General features: G+C 39.7%; 1 long non-coding RNA gene across 1 annotated transcript; it reads right to left on the bottom strand.

The window, feature by feature from the left end:
• Positions 1-3622: 3622 nt before the first annotated feature.
• LOC134679976 (uncharacterized) lies at positions 3623-4319 on the bottom strand. The gene is made up of 2 exons (XR_010100417.1): positions 4208-4319; positions 3623-3984 (listed from the first exon to the last, which is right to left on the bottom strand). It is a non-coding gene; the product is annotated as an uncharacterized LOC134679976 (long non-coding RNA).
• Positions 4320-18617: the final 14298 nt, after the last annotated feature.

The raw sequence follows: 18617 nt of genomic DNA, 5'->3' as shown, positions 1-18617 counted from the left end.
CAGTTTCATACTTGGACTTTTATAATTTAAATTGGGGAAACCTAAATAGTTAATACATATAATTTTATTGTGATAGTGACCTACTCTATACTCATACGACAATTTATTAAAGAAAAAACACAAGCGCTTAGGTAACTTAAACACCTGTATAAACACCATGGATTGCATCAAATAAATGATTATGATTATGATTATGATTATATCATAATCAAACAAATTAGACCCTAAAACTACAAGACATTACTTGTTCTCGAGGTGTATTAACAAATGTAGAACTAAATATGGAACCAAAAGCTTCGTTGACTGGTTTACAGGACGCATTACGAATGCTTTATTTATTGAAGCGAAATGTTTGGTCGCCAAGGGATGTTATTGAATTTTTGGATATGTGACAAACCCCTTGCGGTTTCGTTATCGGCATTAAAAATAATAAGAAGATAAAATGTTTACAAAAAAATATAAATCCTTCGTTGCGCATGTGAAAATATACTTATAAATTCATTTTCCCAAATAGGACTATACGCCCACTGCAACGGGAGCCTAGTTCTAAGCGAAGTGCCAGATTTATAGCACAAAAAGCACTAATTTATGGAACAGTGCATAGACGCGCGTTGTCAACGATGGGCATGCAATAAGTTCGCGTTATTGCTGGGTAAATGACACAATGAGAGGGTAATCCGACCTCCCGAGTGCCATTGTGCTGCGCTCGGCTCTCACAACAGGCAGAGTGGTCCGTGCCCTCGTTGCAGTCGCGAGTCTGGGCGAATCCATTTTTCCGTGGACCAGTGTACAGTAAGATACAGTGTGCACGATTGCTGGAGCATTTTCGAAATTTCTCAACACACATGACTGTTGCACCCATATATATTATGTACCTATTTTCGTCTGCGAACCTACTGCTAATTACGCTTAACATGCCTCTTGAGAATCGCATACATGTACAAATACGAATGTAAGTAAATGCACTTTAGACAATCAAATAAATAATACACGTATTATTGTAAGTCGTGTATAATGTCGCGTGCAATAATAATTGAAAAACGAATCTCAAATAACAATAAAAGCAAAAGTTAACAGAAGTCCATTAAAGCATCGGTAAGTAATATTAAGTAAAATAGTAAAATTTCTAATGTTTGTAGACGGCCGAGTCAATGTCATAATATATTATCATATTACGACCTCTGTGCGATAATTCGTGTTTCGTAAATCGAGTTTTCGGTTCATAAAATAACTAAGAATAATCCTCTACATAAGTCTTGGATTTAGTCATATTATTATAAAATAGTATTTATAGCCAGGTAACTTTCATTAGGGAGGGGACTAAGTGGACCGGAGCAGTTAATTCTGTCCTTTAGACTGTTGCCAGACCATAATCGAAACCGGGGACCGTATCAATTTGATAATCGTCTTACTTACTATTGAAAATATGATGATTGTAGTATGGTCGAAAGTATTAATTTATGAATTTATGACCCATTTCGTACTTTAATTGTCACAGTGACAAACAATATGATAGTCGCTAGAGACCATACTATTGTTACTGTGATAAGGTACGAAATGGGTCATAAATTAAAACTTTCGACTATTCATACCTATATGCAGGCAATAAGTAGGTACACTTCTTTCAGAGTGAAATAGAAAATTAGTTCATTTCTAAATCTCCCAATGACATTTCGTATAGGTAGCCATGCAGTGCGCCATTCTTTCTCAATTCTCTTATCTTGCCATAAATATATACAAACTTGAGTTTTATCGTAAAGCAAAAATTTCAAGATTATGCCTCGCGGCTCGGCTGCCGCTCGACAAGATTCCCAATTTTCGCTCCAATATAAAATTTAAATATTGCTCGTGTCAGAAAATTTCGCATGAAATCAATTTGTTTCGATGCTGCTATTTTTCCAATGTCCGACAACTAACGATTCCCGAGTTCCAAGTAAAATTCGAGCAAACTTTGATAGGTTATACAACTTGTTCTGACATTCCCGTACCTATAATATTCGACTGCATAAGTTTAAACCATAATAAAAATAAGTTTAAATTTGAATAAATGTAAGTAACATAATGGTTAATGATTAAACGCTAGTAATAATAAACTTCCAATTGATTCTTTAACTTGTTTCTTATATACTGCCTATAAATAGGTCTAACTTTGTTTCAAAAGATGGAATTTCGAGCCAGAACAGATAATAGGTGAAGGGTTCACAATTTTATACGACAACATAAAACTTCGATTGGTCCCAGATATTCCTCAAGATATAAGATTGCGAGAGATTTGCGAGCAACCAATAGTTCTATCAATCTCCTTAGCTACAACTGAGATTCAATATCCGCCATACTCACTTTATACATTGAAGACGTCATTTATATCTTATTACTTGCAGTCTAGACAAACGTAGTGCAGAAATTTAAGAGAATAGCTCACGTCGCTCCAAAAATTGAACGTGTAATAAATTCTCACGGTTCAATTGGGCTTCCATTCTGTAGCTTATACATAGGGCACGCAAAATGAGCATCGGGAATGGTTTAAAATTTCCCGGAACTGGATCGGAATTCCCAGGACTAAACGTAGGCATTTATATTTTATACAACGCGTGGCCTTAGCTTCTGAACAATTATGAAAAATATTTATGAAAAGATATTTTAAATAATATTCAAAATACTTACATATTATATTAATCTGTATTGAAATTCTCAGCTCCTACTCGATTTTAAGAAGGGGCGTACAGCCAGGAAATTAGAAAGTAACAAACAATTAAACCGCATAACGTGTAAAAACGTGCAAAAATTCAATAAAAACTGCAATTTTGTGTTAGCTCCCTTTTAACAACACTTATTTCATACCTAGTGCGCAAAACACTATTTTTTACAAATTAACTCATATTTATAGACGGGTCTAACGTGAAATCTATCAATTATCTTTATTTACCGATGTTTCGATATAGGTTTCACTGGTCGCGGTCGTGATATGTGTTCAAAACGCGAATGTTTGAAATATTATACTATTGTTTACATTTTGATGTTTTGCGATCAACTATAAAGCAAGTAGAAAATTTCATATTGGGTGTTACTTTGTTGTCAGTGCAGCTTTGCTAGTTAGTGTTGCCTGGACTGATGAAACTGTCCAAGTGTCCAATGGGGAGTTCTGGCACCTACAAATTCAATTAAACTTTGCCGAACCTGTACACTAAGCAAACAATTACATTTAATTTATCTATCAATTTCAAGATTGACTAGCTTATTTCTGAGATATTCCTAACTTGACATTTATGAACACTAAGCACGTTACAGAACTATTGTATAATACTTATCTGATGTTTCATGTTTTATTCAAATTATTAATCGTTTTAGTCGTGATTTTACGCCCAAGGGCTTGAAAGTCTTGAAGCAAACTAATAGTTAAAAAGCAAATCTATAAAAAACATCATAACGATATATAAGAATTTTAAACAACCTGCAGTGATTAGTGATTGAGACTGTAATATTAAACAAATAAATAGTACATACAGAACATTCTTAGTAAGTCCCACAGTAAGCTCAGGAAGGCTTGTGGTTGGAGTTGTGGGTACTGTAATACTTTTTTTTTAAACTAAGGGTCCTGAAGGGGATAAAACAAACAACCCGATAGTGGACAGGTACAATTTAATTGCCGGCCTGGTTAAGTTTACACTTTTGAGCTTAAACACTACTTAACGACTTATTGATAGTAAACTAAATTTATATTTATCTAACCGGGTTTTAATTATTGTTGGTGATACTTGGTCGATTGCGCTATTGGATAGTTAATACTAAAAGGTGAATAGTCCAAAATCGCAGTTTAGGAAAAAGTAGTGAAAGGCTTAGCTGCACTGTAGCGACAGTCGACGGCTCTCTCTCTCGACCAGATGGCCGGAGGTTCCAATAGCTCCGACTCTGGCGGGGCCAGCTGCACAGGTCGACTGGCACAGAATCTGGCCTACCAAAGGCCGCGCCCCTAGTAGACACCTCCTGGAAAATTCCGGGTACGGGATTAGTTCCACTGGCTCAGGTCACGCCAAGAATCTGTGGTCCGTGCCACGTGAGAGTCCGTTTCACATAGGAACAAGGGTTTCCATGCGTAACCCTTTGGGGTTATATTACAGTATAGAATTCAGCGCTACGCGGGATACTTTTATGTGGCCGCATGGCACGCCATACAATTTCTGACAAAAGTATATGAACGACGCCTTACCTGTCGGAGGAAAATCGTCTTGCCGGGGTTTATGAGTGATCGAATATCAACTCCGAAGTGCCCAGGACGCTCCTGGTTCGCCCTTTCGGGAAACGGGTTAACCTCAAGGTACCCTGAGGGCAGGCAAAGATGAGAACGTTGTCCCAATTATTTAATATAAAGCCGAGCCCGGCTAGGTCGGGGAAGAAAATCCAAGTCCCAAAATGGCCGAATCATTCTCCCTCGGTGCCTCCTCTTCGATGTTGCCAGGGTTACAATCCCAAGGCATTTAACAAAACTGACGTGAAATTCTAAATACGGAAATTAGAACAGAGCGTGGTAAACGCTGCTGGACAAGCACGGTATGATATTTTTAAGAAAGGGAAAGGAAGACTCGACAATCTATACATTCCTACCCGTTCATGGAGAATGATAATAATTATTTTGGTAAGAACTAGTTGGCGATCGAACTGGTTTCGAAGGGATTCAGACCTATCTCCCTGGCAACACGGAATCGCTGCCAACTTGACAGTCCATCGACACTATTCGAGACACAGATTTAATCGCCCGTCCGGCTTCATAGAAGTATTTTGTTATCTAAATATTTTTCCATTACACACCCCCCTAACCAGGAGAATTTTACGACAGAGGCAAAAGACGAAGGAGTAAAATTCCAGCTCGCCCTCGAGCTGTGTCACCAGCCGAACGGTGTAAGGAGAAGGGAATCTAAGGACTTCCCTAGGACGTGGATTACGGCCCACAATCGCACGTCGATTTGTCCCTTGGCATCAATTGAGTCCGCGGGGCCGTCGCTGGAAACAATCGCATCTAGGCCTACGGGACAAAACAAAGAGAAAACAAAAAAAAAATTGAAGCCAACGTCGCTTCAATGGACAAACAAAATAAAATAAATAAATAAATAAAGCGCTTTCCCAAAAGATAATAGACTACCCGGATTGTGGAGTATTGGTACGTCTCGTTACAGGAGTCAAGTGGTGTGGACAGAACTTGGCTTGCAGTCTTTTATGTGCCATTTACCCAGACGCTTCCCATTCTCATCTTCCAACTCGTAGACTAAACGGGATATTTTCCGAATGACGCGACATTTGTCATATTTGGGTGCTAGCTTCGCCGAGAAGTATTTACCGGCGTTGCTCTGCTTGAAGGTGCGTTTCCACACTTCGTCTCCGACGTTGAATTCTATATCACGACGTTTATCATTGTAATACTTGATGTTGCGGTCATGAGCTTTCTGTAATAATTCCTTCACGGTCGGGTAAATGGCCCTAAGGGTCTTAATCTTGTCGAGGTACTCTCCCCGGGGGGAAAAAACGATTTCGTCGACCTCCTCGGGGTCGTCGTAAATTGTGCCATCCGGTACTGCTTGGCGTCCATGCACGAGCAGGAACGGAGTATATGATGTTGTTTCATTGACTGAGGTATTTAAAGCGAACTGTATACGAGAAATATTCACGTCCCACGAGCGATGATCCGATTCAACGAACGTTGATATTGCTGTTACTAGGGTCTTGTTGTAACGCTCTACGGTGTTGACCTGGGGACAGTAAACGGGGGTGTAGTGTAGTTGTGGGATATTGTAGTTGGCGAACAACTTCTGAACGTCCCCGCCGGTGAAGTAGGATGCATTATCCGCAATAATTGTTTGGGGAATGCCATGGATCATGAATACATGATCTTCTAATCTCTGGGAAATTACAGCCCCGGTTGCACGTCTCAAGGGAAACAACATACAGTATTTAGTAAAACAACATACTACTACCAATATATAAGTGTTTAGTTTCCTTGAGGGTGGTAGCGGTCCAACCAGGTCTATACTGAGGCACTGAAAGGGCCGACTGCAAACTTTCGCACTTCCCATGAAGCCTGGAGTCGGTTGTTGGCTGTGTTTATAAGCGGCACACACCGAGCAATTGGCGACGTATCGGACTACATCTTCATACATCCGTGGCCAGGAGTAACGAAGTTTTAACCTGTTATACGTTTTAGCGGTACCTAAATGTGCAGCAGTGGGGACTGCATGGTTAGCATGCATGATTTCTTCACGAAATTCCACTGGTATCACCTCTTTCCACTCGAAATCGGTAGTTAAGGCATTCTTTGATTTGGTGTAGCGATAAAGGCGACCATTTAACAATTGATAATTAGGTACCGATCCTGGGTTGGATTCACATTTGTTATAGATCTGCGAATACCAAGGGTCATTATTAGTGGTGTTTGTATCAATTAAACAGATGGGAACTGCCCTTGATAAGGCGTCCGGTACGATATGTTCTGAGCCTCTCCGGTGCTCGATTGTGAAGTTATAAGGTGAGAGACGACAACCCCATCTTTCGAGGCGCCCCGTGGGGTTTTTGAGATTAAGGAACCACTTCAAACTGGCGTGGTCTGTAACAATCCTAAATTGACGACTTCCTTCCAGGTATGGTCTGAAGTGTTCTACAACATTGACCACCGCCAAAGCTTCTCTCTCAGTGGCGGAATAATTTCTTTCTTGAGGCGTGAGGGATCGACTGTAATAGGCCAGTGGGTGTTCCTCTCCTTCAAATATTTGTGTCAGAGTTCCCCCGATGCCGAAATCTGAAGCGTCACAGTGAACCGAGAATGATTTGGAGAAGTCTGGGCAGGCTAGAACTGGGGCCGTGGTCATTGCTACTTTTAACTCATTAAAAGCTTGATCCGCTTCTGGGGACCAACGAAAAGGTGGAGCGCCTTTTCGCGTGGACGTTAACTGATTGAGAGGTCCAGCAATGTTGCTGAAATTTTTAATAAATCGGCGGTAATACGACGCCGTACCTAGGAAGCGTTTAACATCTTTCCGACTCTTCGGTATGGGGAAGTCTACCACCGCTTTGACTTTGTCAGGGTCCGTGCGTAAGCCGTACTCGTCTACAAGAAAACCTAGGTACCTTAGTTGCCTACGAAAGAATTTACATTTAGATAGGTTTATTGTAAGGTTAGCATATCGAAGTCGTTCTAGTACGTGGCGGAGTAGGGTTAGATGTTGTGTAAACGTTTCAGAGACAATTATTATGTCGTCTAAGTATATAAAAATACGGCCGTTGTATTCTGGACCAAACAAAATGTCCATCAAGCGTTGCTGAGTTGCTGGGGCTGAGGTAAGGCCGAAACACATTACTTTAAAATGGAACAAACCGCGGCCAGGGACCGTAAAGGCGGTCTTTTCCATGGATTCCTTGGAATCTAAGCCTATTTGCCAAAAGGCTGATTTAAGGTCCAAGGATGACAAATACTTCGCGTTCCCTAGTTGATTAAGAATTTGATTAATTAGTGGTAGGGGGTAAGCGTCGTGTTTGGAAACTTCATTTAGTTTTCGGCTGTCCAGGCAGAATCGAAAGGAGCCATCTGATTTCGGGGCCATGGTCACCGGGTTATTCCATGGACTGCTGCTTGGCTCGACGACATCCAGCTGGAGCATCTCATCTAGCTGTTTATTGAGCTCTGCAAGTTTGTACGGAGATAACATGTAATACCGCTGTTTGATCGGCTTCGCATCTCCTGTATCAATCGAATGCGTTAGCAGATGCGTTCTTCCCAACCCCTTCTCCTCGGCGGATATTGATGCAAATTCTTTAATAATAGTATCTGCCTCACGTTGTTCCTCCGTCGAAAGAGACTCCAAGCCGTGTATGTACCTGACCTCAGAGACGATGTTGTTATGTTCTTCGTTTGATAAGGAACAGGTTCCATTCTTTAGTAGCGCGAGGATATCCCGTCCGAAGCCGAAGGCTATCCAAAAGTTAAGACCGAAAATAAGTTTAGTGTGGACCTCCGGTATCACATGAAACTTTACGACTTGCGTGTTGTTACCTACAAATACGGGCAAGAATACATGGCCCTTGATGGGCGAACGGACTTTGTTCGCCGAGATTATATGAGTTAAACCGTGCGGCGGATGCAGAGTAACTCGACCCTCAAAGTACTTGTCAAAGGTGTCACCACCCAAAATTGTCAACTCCGAGCCAGAATCCATTAGGCCAGAATAGGACATGCCATAAATTTTTACTTTAAGGTATGGTCGCAAGCCTTGTTCATCAGCTTCGTTTATCGAATCTAGTAACTTCAAACTATGGCAAGACTCAAAAACAAAAGTAACAAATGACAACCAAGAGTGCCATTCCTCTCGATCGAACTTAGATGCTTGGTCGTCGGCATGAGAGATCTGTGATTCGCGTACATTGCTGCACGGACCGATTGTATCCTGTAAGGCTCCATTATAAGAATTAGCGGGGAATGTATCCAAATAAGGATTTGTATCCTGGTAAGTTTCGTTCTGTGGATAAACTACGTTATTTTGTGATAAAGGTGTTATGGGGAATGTAGACGATTTCTCCATACTGTTAGTTGCCTCAGGGTAAATTTCGTTATGCGTGTAAGTTACATTATTTTGCCAAATAGGGGTTGGAGAGGGTACAGTTGGTCCTTCTACACCAAAATCTGCCTTAGGGTAAATTTCATTATGTGGGTAAGTTTCGTTATTTTGACAAATATGGGTCGTGGAGGGTGCAGACGGTGTTTCTGTATAATAATTTGCATTAGGGTAAATTTGGTTATGTGGGTAAGTTACGTTATTTTGCCAAATAGGGGTTGGAGAGGGTACAGAAGGTCCTTCTACACTAGAATCTGCCTTAGGGTAAATTTCATTATGTGGGTAAGTTTCGTTATTTTGACAAATATGGGCCGTGGAGGGTGCAGACGGTGCTTCTGTATAATAATTTGCATTAGGGTAAATTTGGTTATGTGGGTAAGTTACGTTATTTTGCCAAATAGGGGTTGGAGAGGGTACAGAAGGTCCTTCCACACTAAAATCTGCCTTAGGGGAAATTTCATTATGTGGGTAAGTTTCGTTATTTTGACAAATATGGGTCGTGGAAGGCACATACGGTGCTTCTATATAAGAATTTGCATTGGGGTAAATTTGGTTATGTGGGTAAGTTTCGTTATTTTGATAAATACGTGTCGTGGAGGATTGAGTCGGTTCCTCTACACAATAATTAGCATTTGGGTAAATTTCATAATTTGGGTAAGTTACGTTATTTTGCCAAATATGGGCTGTGGGGGCTTTAGGTAGTGCTTCTACACAGTAATTTACATTATGGTAAATTTTGTTAAGTGGGTAAGTCAAGTTATTTTGCGAAATAGGGATTGTGGGGGGTAAAACGGGTAAGGTTATGTAGTTAGTGGGGACAAAAGCGTTAGTAAGGAGGTTTAAGGGGTTAGTTAGGTTAGTAAAGGTAGGATAGGGAAGTGAAGCGGGTGGAGTTATGTTCGTGGGTATAACAGCGGTAGTGAGCGGGTTAAGGGTGTTAGCTTTATTAATTGGCATCGATATGGTATGTAATGGGCGGCATTGGCCTTTTGTTGTCAATGAAGTTGATACAGCATTAGGTGCAAGTAAGTGATGGTTAAGTAGGGTAATGGGTGCTGAAGAGCTAGGGTATTTGTTATTAAAATAACTATTGAGTTGTGTATGGTTTTCTAGAGTGGGCTTTCTGGGATTACTAAATATAGGCGTGCGAATAAATATTCTACTTTTATATTTTTTAGTATTTTTTGTGGAAACCGGATCAGCCATACCCTGACTCGGCGTTATTAGTTTTTTGAGGTACTAGGTGTGGACGCACATTTAGGGCAAGTACGGGCTGTTACGTCGTTCTCGCCGCAGCGATAACAAACGAGTTTAGGAGCTGCTTTACAAGTTTTCAAGGTGTGACCGTCCACGCGGCACCGCACACAAAAGTCAGCCGATGCTTGCACTGCCGAGACAGTTTTTGTTGTGAGTGGCTTATAAACCAAATCATGGGCCAGTGACTTACTTAAATCTCTGTCAGGCTCGGCAAAACGTTTGGCGCTTTGAGTGGCGGCCTCTAGCTGCCGACAACGATCTTTAAGTTCACCTATAGATTCTATTTTAAATAATGCCAATTGTTTAGAATAGAATGGTCTGACGTTTTGTACCAATATACTCAATTTCTCGGCCTCTGGTAAGGGTGTCTCTAAACGGGAAAAATAATTAAGCATTACGCTGACATAGTTAACTATTGACTCATCAAAACCCTGCGTCCTAGCACGTATTTCCCTCATAAGTCGGACATTATAATCTAATGGGAGGTAATCACGGATCATCACAGCCTTCAGGTCCGTCCAGCAGTGTACTTGATCACAGATTCCGTTAAACCACGAGGATGCCTCGTCCGTGAATAGTTCGCAGGCGGAGCGAAATAAGGTTGAATCCGGTATGTCACGTGACACACGCACTTGCTCTAACTTACGTAAGAAAGCTTTGACACAGGTCTTGCCATCATATTTTAAATTTAATTTTTGCACCAAATTATGGTGTTTTGTGCATGCTGGTAAGGCCGTAGGATTCGGTTTGTCAACCTCGAGTGCGACATCCCTTGACAATGCACTTCTAAAATTAATCAACACATTGTCAAGGCGAGATAGTAGTTTATCCAACTGATCACTTAATTCACAATGCCTTGAGGCCTCTGATTCAGCTGGTGTTAGGCGGGTTAGACGGTGGTAAAGATGGTGTGCAACCGCCTGTACGCGGTTAAGAAGCTTCAAGGAAGTACGACGCTGTGTTGGTGACTGTAGTTGGTCACGAAGGTCGTCCATTTTTGCAGATATTATGTCCAGTTCTTCCTTGACGTCACCATTGTAATCCGCGACCTCGTCAGTGGGAATCTCCTGATTCAACTTCCGGAGCTGGCTCCGGAGCTCCATCACTGTAGTCAGTGGTACCCCGAGGCGCACCGTCACTTCATACTCGAGTTCATCTTTTTTTAAGAGATTAAAAGCTATTGGACGCTCCTCCAAAGCGGTCTCATTCGCCATTGTTACAGTAGTAAAGGTTATCACTATTAAATATTAAATGTATTTTCCTTATATTTTTCCCCGAAAAGAAATAATTACCTAGTTTATAAGTTTAAGAATGTTATAGCGTTATCGACCAACAACAAGTTTAAGTTCACCAGTTTAGGTATAGCACACTCTTAAAGAGTCAACAAGTAATATGAAATAACATTAAACACAGTGGAAATAATGTTTTCATAAAAATAAAAGTGGATGTAAAGAGTCCTTAAAATAAATACAACTAAAAAAATAAATGTAAACAGTGGATTTTCTTCCCTAAATCAACCTAGTACCGTAAAATGACATGGAAGTGAAATACAACAGTAGGTACTGACTGTGCCAGAAAAAAACATGTGGTTAGACACTCTTGCTAACCAAAACTCAATTAAATTTAAATATTTTTAAAGTAAGTTACATTAAAATACAATAGCACAAAACAACCAAGTTCAAACCTTCGCTGAATTTTGGAGGGAAAGAAGCCAAATATCACCAAACCTATTCGGGCGCCGCTGTAATACTTTTTTTTTAAACTAAGGGTCCTGAAGGGGATAAAACAAACAACCCGATAGTGGACAGGTACAATTTAATTGCCGGCCTGGTTAAGTTTACACTTTTGAGCTTAAACACTACTTAACGACTTATTGATAGTAAACTAAATTTATATTTATCTAACCGGGTTTTAATTATTGTTGGTGATACTTGGTCGATTGCGCTATTGGATAGTTAATACTAAAAGGTGAATAGTCCAAAATCGCAGTTTAGGAAAAAGTAGTGAAAGGCTTAGCTGCACTGTAGCGACAGTCGACGGCTCTCTCTCTCGACCAGATGGCCGGAGGTTCCAATAGCTCCGACTCTGGCGGGGCCAGCTGCACAGGTCGACTGGCACAGAATCTGGCCTACCAAAGGCCGCGCCCCTAGTAGACACCTCCTGGAAAATTCCGGGTACGGGATTAGTTCCACTGGCTCAGGTCACGCCAAGAATCTGTGGTCCGTGCCACGTGAGAGTCCGTTTCACATAGGAACAAGGGTTTCCATGCGTAACCCTTTGGGGTTATATTACAGTATAGAATTCAGCGCTACGCGGGATACTTTTATGTGGCCGCATGGCACGCCATACAATTTCTGACAAAAGTATATGAACGACGCCTTACCTGTCGGAGGAAAATCGTCTTGCCGGGGTTTATGAGTGATCGAATATCAACTCCGAAGTGCCCAGGACGCTCCTGGTTCGCCCTTTCGGGAAACGGGTTAACCTCAAGGTACCCTGAGGGCAGGCAAAGATGAGAACGTTGTCCCAATTATTTAATATAAAGCCGAGCCCGGCTAGGTCGGGGAAGAAAATCCAAGTCCCAAAATGGCCGAATCATTCTCCCTCGGTGCCTCCTCTTCGATGTTGCCAGGGTTACAATCCCAAGGCATTTAACAAAACTGACGTGAAATTCTAAATACGGAAATTAGAACAGAGCGTGGTAAACGCTGCTGGACAAGCACGGTATGATATTTTTAAGAAAGGGAAAGGAAGACTCGACAATCTATACATTCCTACCCGTTCATGGAGAATGATAATAATTATTTTGGTAAGAACTAGTTGGCGATCGAACTGGTTTCGAAGGGATTCAGACCTATCTCCCTGGCAACACGGAATCGCTGCCAACTTGACAGTCCATCGACACTATTCGAGACACAGATTTAATCGCCCGTCCGGCTTCATAGAAGTATTTTGTTATCTAAATATTTTTCCATTACAGTACTCAGATACCTAGCGATATTATAATATACAAATACTTACATAGAATACACCCATGACTCCCATGAGACAGGAGCGGGCTCATCACACAAATAAATTGCCTTACCGGGATTCGAACTTCGAACCCAGGACCATCGGCTTCATAGGCAGGGTCACTACCCACTAGGTCAGAGCGGTCGTCCAGTACCTATATATTATATTTATAACTGATAGTTAGGCCAAAATAACTTTGATTAACTTTCCTAACTGACTGATTTCATCAACTCTACAAATTGATAATTTAAACAATCCATCTCTTTCTCAGTCTCAGATATTTCTCAAATCGGATAACAAGCGCCGTGAATTCTATCAAATTATCAGAAATTGATTCGGTACAATTTCATCGGCACAGCGCAAAAATCTCTCACATTTCGTACCGCATTTCCAGCAGTGCATTTTCAATTTCTTCGGAATCAGTAATTGAAAATAAAATTTCGACCTCTCCACTTCACCCGTTTCGTTAAGGGGGAAATCTTAGTCGAAGCAGAATATTCTTATAACCTTTTAAATTCAAGCAGAGAGCGGGGCACGTAAGCGTTCAGTACAATAAAGTAACGGCCTTTATAGCTGAACAAACATAATAATAAGCAAATTGAATTTACGAACTCGGTCCAGTGGATGGAGATAATAACAGAGTTTCGGCTATGAATAAAAAAAACGATTGCTTGAGACAAGGGTTGGGAAGGGGAGATTTCTTTATTTTACAATATAGTATACAACTTACTTTGTAGACGACTTAGTTTTGGTAAAATTTTCAATGGCTGTCCAGAGGCTTTTTGATTTCAAATTCAAATAATTTTCGAATGCGAAGTGCGAAGGAGACGCGGGAGGGTGTTTTAGTCTCGTGAGTGTTGTGGATTGACTAGTGCATAATGTACGAGTACTATTGACGCGTATCGTACCAAAGGCTTTTAATTTAGTACGGCAAGGCGTAAGCTTCCCATTAATTTCGGAATACATATGCGGTAAAGTTTGGAGGAGTAAGGTACACAGCGACGGTCGCCATTTAGATTAAATTGCCCGCTAACCACAAACGCTGTAAAGGGTTCGAAGCGTCTCGAGGTATTATATAAATTCATTAAATGCGATATAATCCGTTTCTATAATTGTATTTCACTTTCGTAAAACTAAGTGTTTGCGTGAATTCTTGCAATTCGGTTACCTAGCGAACCCTGGGCTCCTTTAGGATTCAAGCAGGAAAGATATGAGAAAATAAATCCTTTGAAGTGTCTGGGTGTTAAATTGTACCACTATACCATTTCTTTACATAAAAATGTATTGTCCTTACCCTTACGATAAATAGAAGAACGGCCGAGAATAATCCAAGTCACGATATTATGACGGTTTGATATCTTGTATTTTGACCTATCTTTATTCCCCTGTCACACATGATGCATGGTGGGGTGGGGATAGATACGAGTAACGCCATGAATAGCGACGTTTTACCGAAACAACAAGTCATGATGGAACTAGTTTGGTACTAGTCGTAGCTATAATTTATTGCATAGTCAAAATCTGAATGCGATAAATGAAGGACTGGTATTTGTTATGAGTAAATTTAGTGGTGTGAATATTTGGGGATGTGCAAGTAGTAGAAGAGGGGTAGGGATTAGCACTAGTGCTAAGAAACCAAAGATTTATTTGATTATACGTCAAAGGTAAAGTCTAAGATAAAACATAGCCCCGTAATTTGACAGACGAAACAAATGGCACTGTACTGATCACTGAATTGTTGGCATTACATCCATCATCATAACGTAGTAATTTCAATTAATACGTTCCCGAAAATGTCAGATTGTAGAATTGGAGCAAAAGTTTCGTTGGAGTAAAAAAATCACTATTAAAACATCGAACCCATAAAATCAAACCCATTGAGATAAACATCCATATGGTGTGCTCTCTGAATGTTAATTCCGATCCCGGGTACGTAATTGAAAACCCTGAATAAATACGATTCTTTATTAGGTTTAAAGTTACCGAACCCGCTTCGAATTTTTTGGTCAATTGGTATTTTATTTGTTTAGTGCTGTAGGGTTTTTGGTAAATTTATCCCTATTCCGATATTCGATAGATGCAGAGTTGTTGGAGCCGACATGCATTAGGTAGTATGGTAAGTATTATGAACGGTATTTTACCTATGTGCCTTTAATCTTGCCTCTCACGAAACCAACACAAAGGAATATTAATTAGTGTGTATATTTTAATATCCGTGTGACCGCCATCGTCGAATGTCGTTGAAATTAAAATTCGTTATGATGAATTTGTAAATGAAATCCAATGAATCTGGTCCAGGTCGAACCTTGCCAAAAATTTGACTCCATTTAATTTTGTATGTTATTTGTTTCCCTACAATGCCCAATTTAATTACTTAGGCTGAAAATACAAATATTGCGCATTAATTAGAATTTTACACGTTTTCCATCTCAATACTCTGTTTCGCCGTTTCTGTAGGTATATACTTATTAACAATTCTGTGATTTCAAAACATATCATTTTACAGAAATTACAGCTGTCCCAGGTACCAAACCGCATAAAAGCACAATCATAACCATGACACAGCGCAACTTACGCTCCTTTTCTTCAATAGTAGACAATATTAATGTTTTCAGTCTATGTTCCTGATATTTTCGCCTTATCATCGCACCAACCAACTTTGTATAATAGGTAGGTACCAACTGCCAACATAGAGGTCGATGACCGTTAGTGGGGGTAGATTTAAAAATAACGATGATTTTGCGTTTTGCGCCCATACGATTTTGCCACAAGAGCACTTCCGTAATATCAAATCCCCCAAAAAATTTTTTCATGTAAAACGTTGCCAAGACTCTCCCATATGGCTAGTACCTACTGTCAAAATGTTATCAGATCATGAGACATAAAATCTGTTAGTTTTTACATAGATGTGGTCGTTCTTATTAAAAGGATTAGAAATATTTAAATCCCGGTTTTATAATAAATGTAAAAGTGGGATTTATTATATTCGTCAAGTATTTGTAAATAGGAACCGAGCATTAAACGGAACTCCATTAGACGTAAGGTTATTAGGCAAAAACATGCTTCTGTAATTATGGGCTATAGTTGAAGGATGTTTCACTCTTCAGTACTAGTTAATACTTAATAACCTCAGGAAATGGAGGACAATAAAATCTTTTATATTATGTAACAGATTTTCCCTCTTTAGTGAGGAAATTGAATCTGTTTGAATCTTTGCCTGTAGGTCATCCTGAGTACCTATCCGTGAGCGAACACTGTCCGCTCACCGATAGGTACAGAGTGGAGGCAGATCTTCGTGAGCTCGGCGTCAGTGAAAGCTGGCGTGAATCCGTGCAGGACCGGACGGAGTGGCGACTCTTGTGTCGGAGGCCAAGACTCATTTTGGGCCATCGCGCCAACCAGGTAAGCTAAGGGAATTGATTATAGGTGTTTGTAATATAATTTTGCCAATGTACGTTGTACCGATCGAAGGCAATTCTTTATTCTGAGAAGGGCGTCGATAAATCTTATTTCAAACATTACCTTAAAAATTTATTCATTTGGTAAAAATACAGTCGTCTGTTGGTGTCCCTTTTTAATGTATGTAAATGAACGTTTTATTATAATTTATAGCATTACACAGTCTTTTTCCCGTGAAACCACTGTTTTCATGTGCTAACCAATGATTTCGTATAGTAGCCATTGGAAATTATAAAATGTGCAAAAGTACGATAGGTATACAATTGGATGAATTTTCAATAGCTGTATCTGTTATATACCTTCTGATGTTGTGCGTGATTTTATTTACTACATAATAATGTAAACGCGACGACAAATGCAATGGTGTCAAGTGTGGTTGGAACTAATTGAAATCAGAAATAATTAATATTTAAATGCGTAACTAATTAATAATTAATGTAGCCGCAACCATACACCAATACAGCTTTATGTATTACCCGATTTCAATAGAACTGGCTTCATGTTGATTTTATTCCAAAAGTGGTTATTCGTCTGTTTTGTCCTATGTCTCTTTCGACATCATGAAATGTTCACATAAGTAATGTTGTCCGTCTTGCTCATTTCAAATCTCTGTTAGCGTCAGCACTAAATCCCAACTGGAAAACAAGATCCTAACGTTATTCGAAGGGGATTTGGTGTTTCCGCAATTAATTAGATCCGCCGTCAGGAATTATTCCTAAGCACAGAACACCCACTCAAGATTAAACTTGTTTTGTCCTTATGTAATATACCTACACAAATTAATATCGGCGCGATTCGGAAAATGTATTAGAGATTAACTAGATACGAAATAATAAAGATATGCGACGTCCCACGGGTAAAGCTACCATGGCGGTTGGCGCGGCATTTATTGCGACGCTATGCGACGTAAGTGCCGGCCGCCATAAGGTACCTTTTCCGTGGAACACCACATATCTTCACTATTCCATATCTAGTGAATCCCTAATTCATTTCCCGAATCGAGCTGACGCCTTCACTGTCTTGGCTTGATATTATGCCCCTCAGAAACGGTTTATTTCCAGAAAATCGCTAAGGTTACGTCATTACAGCACTGAGTATTACAGCCATTAGGAATCTGAGAAGTGAAACTAAGTGGTTCTAAAATTACAAACATGGTGGGGTTTTAAGCTTCCGTTATTATATATTAACAGCTAGCTTAAGGTGGTTCTCCTTGCTCGATTTTCATACAACTTTCTTGGCACCCTAGCTCCTATTATATAGGGTTTCTTCACTTGTATATGTAATGTTTGGGTAGTATATATATTTCTGTCTTCGCTTAACGTAAAAAAATACTAGATTTTGATTAAAATTATTAAGAAAAAAGCCTTTGAATATTGGTAAAATTTTGCCTCATTGCTTGTTTGTGTGAGTGATGCTTATAGTATCGGTGTAATTCTAACATGGCGACTTCATTTGACAAGCAATCATTTTTAATTTGTCAAAGGTGTAACAGATGGCACTTTAAAACCGCAACACAGATTACCTGTGTATTTTGTTTTATTTTCACTCAATAGAGGGAGGTATATTTAATGCACAAAGCATGTTACGAGTATACCTACTCATTTAAGAATCTCCTTTCTGATATAATTTCATTCTTAATTATTATGATTATTACACAATAAAATACATTTATATATTTACAGAAAGGTCAGTCCAAACAATCATTCGCGTTACGGTCGTCCACCGAAAACCCTTGTGAATTCTGCTTTCGTTTCGGTAGAAATATAAATGTTCTCTGGAAAAGCCTATATTTATTGTAACAATGATTTTTAAACTAAAATACCTGGCTATATTTTTCTCAAAAATATATAGGTATGTGGAGAAAAATGTCATCTTCTTGTAAATAAACAAGATTCTATAATATCTTCTGCTTGTGCATAACAATAACATTAGTAGATGATATTTTTAGGGTTCCGTACCCAAAGGGTAAAACGGGACCCTATTACTAAGACTTCGCTGTCCGTCCGTCTGTCCGTCTGTCTGTCACCAGGCTGTATCTCACGAACCGTGATAGCTAGACAGTTGAAATTTTCACAGATGATGTATTTCTGTTGCCGCTATAACAACAAATACTAAAAACACAATAAAATAAAGATTTAAATGGGGCTCCCATAGAACAAACGTGATTTTTGACCAAAGTTAAGCAACGTCGGGAGTGGTCAGTACTTGGATGGGTGACCGTTTTTTTTTTTGCTTTTTTTTTGTTTTTTTTTTGCATTATGGTACGGAACCCTTCGTGCGCGAGTCCGACTCGCA

The sequence above is a fragment of the Cydia fagiglandana genome, chromosome 1, assembly GCF_963556715.1.
Source record: "Cydia fagiglandana chromosome 1, ilCydFagi1.1, whole genome shotgun sequence".
Taxonomy (NCBI): Eukaryota; Metazoa; Arthropoda; class Insecta; order Lepidoptera; family Tortricidae; genus Cydia; species Cydia fagiglandana.
Note: the sequence above shows the minus strand (reverse complement) of the source record. Positions and strands in the feature narration are given on the sequence as shown.